At 42.7% G+C, this 8,519-nt stretch overlaps 1 pseudogene; it reads right to left on the bottom strand.

Annotated features, from left to right (window-relative positions):
* Positions 1 to 7,590: 7,590 nt before the first annotated feature.
* On the bottom strand, positions 7,591 to 7,966 carry LOC140614511 (small ribosomal subunit protein eS12-like; annotated as a pseudogene).
* Between the last annotated feature and the right edge of the window lie 553 nt (positions 7,967 to 8,519).

The raw sequence follows: 8,519 nt of genomic DNA, 5'->3' as shown, positions 1-8,519 counted from the left end.
ACCCATTCTGCATGTTGTAATTCTAGTACTTTCTGGATCTCACCAAAAGATAGTCACAAGGGGTGGGTTTTCAGATTATGTTTGTGTATACACAGGGTTGACAGACACACTACACCAGCAGTCCAATGACGTTGCTTGTGAGATGCTATCAATTGTGAGAAGCCTGCCAATTTCAGAAATGAAAGAAAGAATGTGTGCCTTGGAATCAAGGAAGTATGGTGGAACTCACTAGACTCTCACCAACATTTCCCTTGGTTCTCATTGGCAAACTTGTTGCCTGCCTGCCACTGCATCAATCAGTGCTAAGAAATGAGATTCCAACACATGCCTTGGATTCATCACACTGCATTCACAAAATATTTCTATGGGGGAATAAATAAAATCAGGAGTTTGTTAACTAGGAGGAATGGGGTATGGCTGCTGATATATTTACCTCTATTTATCTCTTCTTTTATTCACAGACATTGAACTCATCTCTGATTTTCATTTTACAAAGCACAACTCACTCTTGAACATGGTGCACAGTTATAAGAGTTTCTCTAAGATACATACTATACAGTGGGATATAGCTGAATAATGGTGTACCCATATTTTTGGAATTCTTATTGTGAAACTTTCCAAATATGCCCCAAACCAGAAAGTATAACAAACCTCATGTGTCCATCCCCTAGCTTCATTTAACTCTAAACTTGTTTCATGTATCTCTTCCCCCTTGTTAGGTTTTTTGCTGGGTATTTTAAAGCAAATCCCAGACATTGTACCGTTCGCCTCTAAACACTTCAGTATGCAACTCAAAAAGGAACCTCCGAATATTTCCTTGCATGGCTGCAATGCCATTATCACATCTAACAAAATGCAAATAATTATTTAATATCATTCAATTACCAAGCCATACTCAAATTTCCTCGATTGCATAAAAAATTCTTTTTGTAATTTCTGTTTAGACTCAAGATCAAACAGGATCCATTTTATTTGGTTGTTACGACTCTTGTGTTTCTTATAAGTCTTTTAAGTCTTAAGTTTCTCTTAATCTAGAACAGTCCCCTCCCCTTTTATTTTTCCTTTCATTGACTTGCTGATGAAATTAGAGTCTAATATAAAATCCCTCTTTTGAGATCTTGTATATTGCTTCCTTGTGGACTGCATCCTTCATGCTCAATATTTCCTGTGGACTAGGGGTCAGTTTTAAAGGTTTGATTGAATTATTATTATTATTTTTAAAATATTTTATTTTATTTTTTAAAAGATTTTATTTATTTATTCATGAGACACACACACACACACACACACACACAGAGACAGAGACACAGGCAGAGGGAGAAGCAGGCTCCATGCAGGGAGCCCCATGTGGGACTCAATCCCAGGTCTCCAGGATCAGGCCCTGGGCTGAAGGCGGCGCTAAACCGCCGAGCCACCCGAGCTGCCCCAAAAGATTTTATTTTTAAGTAATCTCTATACCCAATGTGGAGCTCGAACTCACATCCCCGAGATCAAGAGTCACATGTTCCACTGACTGAGCCAGCCAGGTGCCTCAGTTTGATTGCATTATGATTCAAAATTTTTTCCTGAGGATCCTTACTAAGTGGTGCTACTATGTAATTTCTGTAACCACATCAGAAGGCATGTACTGTTGGTTGCCCCACTTTTTGTGACATTAAGATTGATCATTGGGGGCAGCCCGGGTGGCCCAGCGGTTTAGGGTCTGCCTTCAGCTCAGGGGCCTGATCCTGGAGACCCGGGATCAAGTCCCATGTCAGGCTCCCTGCATAGAGCCTGCTTCTCCTTCTACCTATGTCTCTGCCTCTCTCTCTCTCTCTCTCTCTCTCTCTCTCTCTGTGTTTCTCTTGAATAAATAAATAAAATCTTTAAAAAAAAAAAAGATTGATCATTGGGTTTGGATGGTGACAACCTGATTTTTTTTTTTTTTTGACAACCTGATTTTTATACATTTCCTATCAGCTTTTCTTGTAGCTGTTTTGGCAGTATTAATGACTAGTGCCTGAATCAGTTACTTCACTAATGGTTGAAACAATTTCCTAATTTGGACACTCCTGCATTTAACTAGAATCAGGGCTAGGTGAGTGCCTCCTTGAATTTTTCACTCTAGGCAATTGACTCACCTTACCCTCATCCCAGCCCTAGCCAGAATTCTTCTGTACTGAAACTCTTTCCCTTATCCATGGGGATATTAGGCTATACTGAAATTCTATTTATATTAGAAAAGCAGGAATGTTTAGTTCTAATTAACAATTTTCAGAGGAATAAATTGATGGCCTGGCTATCTCTAGGACTATTTCCTTTCTAAAAAATTATTCTGAAAAAAAAAATTATTCTGAACTCATGACTTTTTATATATTCAATATGTTTTAATCAACTGCAGTCCTTAACCTTTTTGAAATTAAAATTATTCCATGTGTGCCTGTGGAAGCACACAACCCCAGTGATTGTTTGCTATTATAATTCTTCCATGCTTTTAATCCCTTACTTGGCTGTTGTTGTGTTTGTTTTTAGATACATCCTCATGTTCATCAATTTCTTTGTTTATCTTTGCTTCTTTTTTAAAAGAAATAGCTATTTGAGATATCATTCATATACCATTAAATTCACCCACTTAAAGTGTAAAGTTTGGTGGGTTTTAGTATCTTACCAAGTTGTGCCACCATCACCACTACCTAATTCCAGAACATTTCGTCTTTCCCCAAAGAAACCACCCATTGCTAGTTCTTTCTTACTCCTTCCATGACCTGGCTCCTGGCAATCACTAATCTGCTTTCTGTCCCAGATCAACTATTTGAGGATGTGCCTATTCTGGACATCTTGCCCAAAGAGAACCATACAATGCTTTCTGTGACTGGCTGTTTTCACTTAGCATAATGTTTTCAAGGTTCATCTGTGTTATAGAATCCATATAAAAGCACTCCATTCAGGGGATCCCTGGGTGGTGCAGCGGTTTGGCGCCTGCCTTTGGCCCAGGGTGCGATCCTGGAGACCCGGGATCGAATCCCATGTTGGGCTCCCAGTGCATGGAGCCTGCTTCTCCCTCTGCCTGTGTCTCTGCCTCTCTCTCTCTCTCTCTGTGACTATCATAAATAAATAAAAATTAAAAAAAAAAAAGCACTCCATTCCTTTTCATGGCTGACAAATATTCCATTGTTTGTAAATACCACATTTCATTTATTAATTTATCAAGTAATGGCCATTGGGGTTATTTCCACTTTAGAGCTATTATAACTAAAGCAACTTCGCCTGTTTTAATTTATCTTATCTTTTTTTTTTTTCAAGCAATCTCCACACCCAACATAGGGTTCTTTTTTTTTTTTTTTAAGATTTTATTTATTTATGCATGAGAGACACAGAGAGGCAGAGACATAGGCAGAGGGAGAAGCTGGCTCCCTGAGGGGAGCCCGATGCAGGACTCGATCTCAGGACCCTGGGATCATGACCTGAGCCAAAGGCAGACACACTCAACCACTGAGTGAGCCACCTGGGCATCCCAACCAACGTGGGGTTCTAACATCAAGAGTTACATGTCCCACCAATTAAACCAGCCAGGTGCTCCTCTTTTCCCATTTTAATTTCTTTTTTAAGTTTAAAAAATATTTAATATTTTATTTTTATTAATTTTATTTATTTTCCAATCTGGATGCTTTTTTTATCCTTGCCTAGTTTCCCTGACTAGAACTTCTATTACAACTTTGAACAGGAATAGCAAAGGTGGACATCCTTGTTTTATTCCTGATTTAAGGGGGGAAAACATCAAGTATTTCACCATTAAATATGTGAGTTGTGAGTTTCTTATAGATGCTCTTTTGTCAGGTTCCCTTCTTGTTGAAGTTTGTTGAGTGTTTATGTTTTTTTTAATGACAAGGTGTTGAATTTTATCTTATTTTTTAAGAAGATTTTATTTATTTATTCATGAGGGACACAGAGACAGAGAGAGAGGCAGAGACACGGGCAGAGGGAGAAGCAGGCTCCATGCAGGGAGCCTGATGTGGGACTCGATCCTGGGACTCCAGGATCATGCCCTGGGCTGAATGCGGCACTAAACCGCTGAGCCACCAGGGCTGCCAAAGGTATTGAATTTTATCAAATGCTTTTTTGTGTCTATTGAGATGATCATGGGATTCTTTTTTCACTTTAGTGATATGATGCATTAAAATAATTATTTAAAAAAAATAAATAAAATAATTATTTTTCAGATGTTAAGCCAAACTTGCATTCCTAGGATAAATCTTTCTTGATCATGGTGCATCATTTTTGAGTTGCTTCATTTAGTTTGCTGGTATTTGAGTGGCCATGTTTTTCTCTTCACACACTTTAGTTTCTACTTTTTATGTTTTAAATTCACCAATAAAGAGTGAACCTGGAAAACCTTAGGCAACCCTCCCCTGACCACAGTAAAGGCAAAACCCCAGGCCTATGCTCTCTCTGTCTGTACCCGATCTCACTGTATGGCCCTGGATGTGCCACGTATCCTCTAGGACTTGTGAGTAATAAACCTTGGGTTTTTTCAAAGTTTCCTGATGGTTGTTGCCTAAGGTGCATCTTGCAATCAGAAGAACCACATGGGCTGGTCTGGCCTCAACACTGGAGAAATGGGGAGCGCCCCTAATAATTTCTAGCCAATAACTTCACTATCTATAGGCTGGACCAACATTAAACAAATGGCTACTTGGAACATTTTGTTGTTAAATCTGACATCTGGTTGCTCTCACTTGCAGTATCTATGGCCTGTTTTTGTTTTTGTTTTAATTTTTTTTCAATATTCAATACTTTCTTTGCGTGTCCCATAATTTTTTTTTTTGTCAGAAAGTGGACATTTTAGGGGCACCTGGGTAACTCAGTGGTTGAGGGTCTGCCTTCCACTCAGGGTGTGATCCTTGGGTCCCAGATCGAGTCCCGCATGGGGCTCCCTGAATGGCACCTGCTTCTCCCTCTTCCTATATTTCTGTCTCTGCCTCTCTCTCTGTATAGCTCATGAATAAATAATAAAATATTTTTTTAAAAAAAGATTTTACTTATTTGTGAGAGACACACAGAGAGAGAGAGAGAGATCCTAGGACTCCAGGATCACACCCTGAGCTGAAGGCAGGCACCTAACCGCTGAGCCACCAGGAGTCCCTAAATAAATAAAATCTTAAGAAAAAAAGGAAACGACATTTTAAATAATGTTGTAGTAACCCTTCCTATAGGGCTTGTTATTGTTATTTCCTTATTTGTTTAGTGACTGGCCGGGTTTAGTGAAGTCTATTCTCTCTCCATCCTCCCCTTTCCCTATGGTAATCTTCTAATGTTGCCTGGGGCTGGGGGAAGCCTGATTGTCCAGGCTTCCTTCCCAGGAAGTCACCCTGGGACGTGCAGGTTTGGGTACCCCTCTCTTTGGTATCTCTTCCTTGGACCACACCCCTGTTAGACTCCACTAATTGCCCACTGGTTATTCTATTGTTTTCAGCAAAGCCCAGGTGCAAAAATTGCTCCCCAAATTAAATCAATCCAATTCAGTCTCCTTTGACAAAATAGATTTCTTTTTAATAGTGCATCGCTAATTTTTTTTAAAGATTTTATTTATTTACTCATAGAGACACACATACACAGAGAGAGGCAGAGACACAGGCAGAGGGAGAAGCAGGCTCCATGCAGAGAGCCTGACGTGGGACTCGATCCAGGGTCTCTAGGATCACATCCTGGGCTGAAGGTGGCGCCAAACCACTGCGCCACCGGGGCTGCCCGACAAAACAGATTTTTTTTTTTTTTTTTTAATTTATGATAGTCACAGAGAGAGAGAGAGAGAGAGAGAGAGAGGCAGAGGGAGAAGCAGGCTCCATGCACCGGGAGCCCGACGTGGGATTCGATCCCGGGTCCCCCGGATCGCGCCCTGGGCCAAAGGCAGGCGCCAAACCGCTGCACCACTCAGGGATCCCCAAAACAGATTTTTTAAAAAAGATTTTATTGGGCAGCCTGGGTGGCTCAGTGGTTTAGTGCCGCCTTTAGCCCAGGGCCTGATCCTGGAGTCCCGGGATCGAGTCCCACCTCAGGCTCCCTGCATGGAGCCTGCTTCTCCCTCTGCCTGTGACTCTGCCCCCCTCCCCGTGTCTCTCATGAATAAATAAATAAATAGTCTTAAAAAAAGAGAAAGATTTTACTTAATTAATTTGGGAGGGAGAGAGAGAATGAGCTAGGGAAAGAGAGCTTCAAGCAGATTTCACACTCAGAGCATTGAGCTCGAAGCAGGGCTTGATCTCAAGATCCTGAGATCATGACCTGAGCCGGAACCAAGAGCCAGGCACTCAACTTACTGAGCCACCCAGGTGCCCCGATGGAATAATTTTTTGAGAGCGGTATTTGAGTTGGTTCTGATCCCAGGCAGGCTCCTCGCTCTCTTTCCCAGGTTTTCTAGCTGGCCTATACTTTGCCTGTACCTGTATCATTCTCCTCCCACTTGTGTTTCACCTCAATCTCTTCTGTTTTTTGAGAGAACCTCAGGCTTGAACGTCTCCACATTGATAGCAAATGAAGTCAGTTCCTTTGGGAAGAGAATAAGAGCTGTATTTTTCTTTTTTTAAAATATTTAATTTATTTATTCATAAAGACACACACAGAAAGAGGCAGAGACACAGGCAGAGGGAGAAGCAGGCTCCATGCACCGGGAGCCCGATGTGGGACTCGATCCCAGGTCTCCGGGATCACGCCCTGGGCCAAAGGCGGCGCTAACCGCTGAACCATCCGGGCAGCCCCTAAGAGCTGTATTTTTCATCCCTCTTCCCTTAGGCAAAATCTCTGAGCCGTTGCTCTGAAGAGTGGGGTAGCGTTGGCACGCTTCTCTGAGTGACATTCTTGCCCTAGGAAGTGAGCACTCAGTAGAGAGGGCAGTAACATCACATCTTCTGGGCTTGCCTCTTCCGTGGAACTACTGCTTGGGGAGCTGAGGCAAGGACAATCAGAGCCCAGTGGATTCTCAGTGGCGCCACCGCAGGGTAGAGCCTCAGTGCCGTAGGTGGGATCTGGGCAGAAGAAAGAGCCCTCATTTCTCAGCCACATTCATAGGAAGTGAGCCTCAGCCACAGATTGATGGGGACAAGATGAGAAATGCTAATGTCCTGCCCCTCATAGGAAATACCCCATGTAGGAAATAGCTGGGGGAGGAGAGGGAGCCATCTGTTCTTTCTTGGCTGTACTGGTTTTGAGTGTTCATCTTGCTGAGTGTGACTGGGGGAGGGAGGGAATGGGTCTCAGCTTAAATACCATAGACACTTAGTGTTTGCACCGAATTTTTGTTCGTTTTTTTGTTTGTTTGTTTGTTTAACTAAATGTTTCTTGGTAGGCTATATGTCCTCAGGACCATTTCTAGAGATTTTATTTTAAACATTTTATTTATTTATTCATGAGAGACACACAAAGAGGCAGAGACAGAGGCAAGAGGGAGAAGCAGGCTCTGTGAAGGGATCCTGATGTAGGACTCGATCCTGGGACTCTGGGAGCCAAAGGCAGATGCTCAACCGCTGAGCCACCCAGGTGTCCCCATTTCTAGAGATTTTAAATGATTTTGTTGTTGTTTTTTCTTTTTCAACAAGAATCAGCTTTTTTATTTGTTTATTTCTTGCATGTGAAGTATCCCTCGATGACATCCTTGGCCTGCTTTGCCTTAAATACCATGCAACTGCAACCAACCACTTTATGGAGTTTTCTCTCTGTTGACTTTACAGAAGCCTACCCATCCTCCTAGTTTCTTGTTGTCATCAGCTTTAATTTGGTGTTCAGCACAGAGGGCATCCATCCACCTGACATACATAGGCTCATCACTGTTGGATGCAAGTACACAGAGATGGGCTTGGAGCTTGTCTAAGACTCTGGCCACTTAGCAAATTCCATGAGCTAGGCCGCTGTGGATGAGGGAGGTATTCAGCATGTCTTGCAAAGCAGTGTGAACACCCATTACAGCTCCAGCAGCCATGCCTTCCTCAGCCATGGCAGTGGGTTCCTGGGGGAGCTGAATCTTGAGTGCACCTGAGCCTCTGCCTCAATGAGACTCAGTGTCAGTGTTAGGGAAAAACAAAGACTGATTTTGTTAGTTTGTTTTATTTATTTATTTATTTATTTAAAATTTACTTATGATAGTCACAGAGAGAGAGAGAGAGAGAGAGAGGCAGAGACACAGGCAGAGGGAGAAGCAGGCTCCATGCACCGGGAGCCCGACGTGGGATTCGATCCCGGGTCTCCAGGATCGTGCCCTGGGCCAAAGGCAGGCGCCAAACCGCTGCACCACCCAGGGATCCCTGTTAGTTTGTTTTAAAGAAAAACGTTCAACAGTTTCACTGAAGAGGTCCACAGTATTTTTTTTTTTTTTTAAGATTTTATTTATTTATTCATGAGAGACAGAGACAGAGAGAGGCAGAGACAGAGGCAGAGGGAGAAGCAGGCTCCACGCAGGGACCCGACATGGGACTCCACCCGGGTCTCCGGGATCACGGCCTGGGCCGAAGGTGGCGCTAAACCGCGGAGCCACAGGAGCTGCCCCACAA

Source organism: Canis lupus, chromosome 22 (genome assembly GCF_048164855.1).
Source record: "Canis lupus baileyi chromosome 22, mCanLup2.hap1, whole genome shotgun sequence".
Lineage (NCBI taxonomy): Eukaryota > Metazoa > Chordata > Mammalia > Carnivora > Canidae > Canis > Canis lupus.
This window is presented reverse-complemented; position numbering and strand designations above follow the sequence as displayed.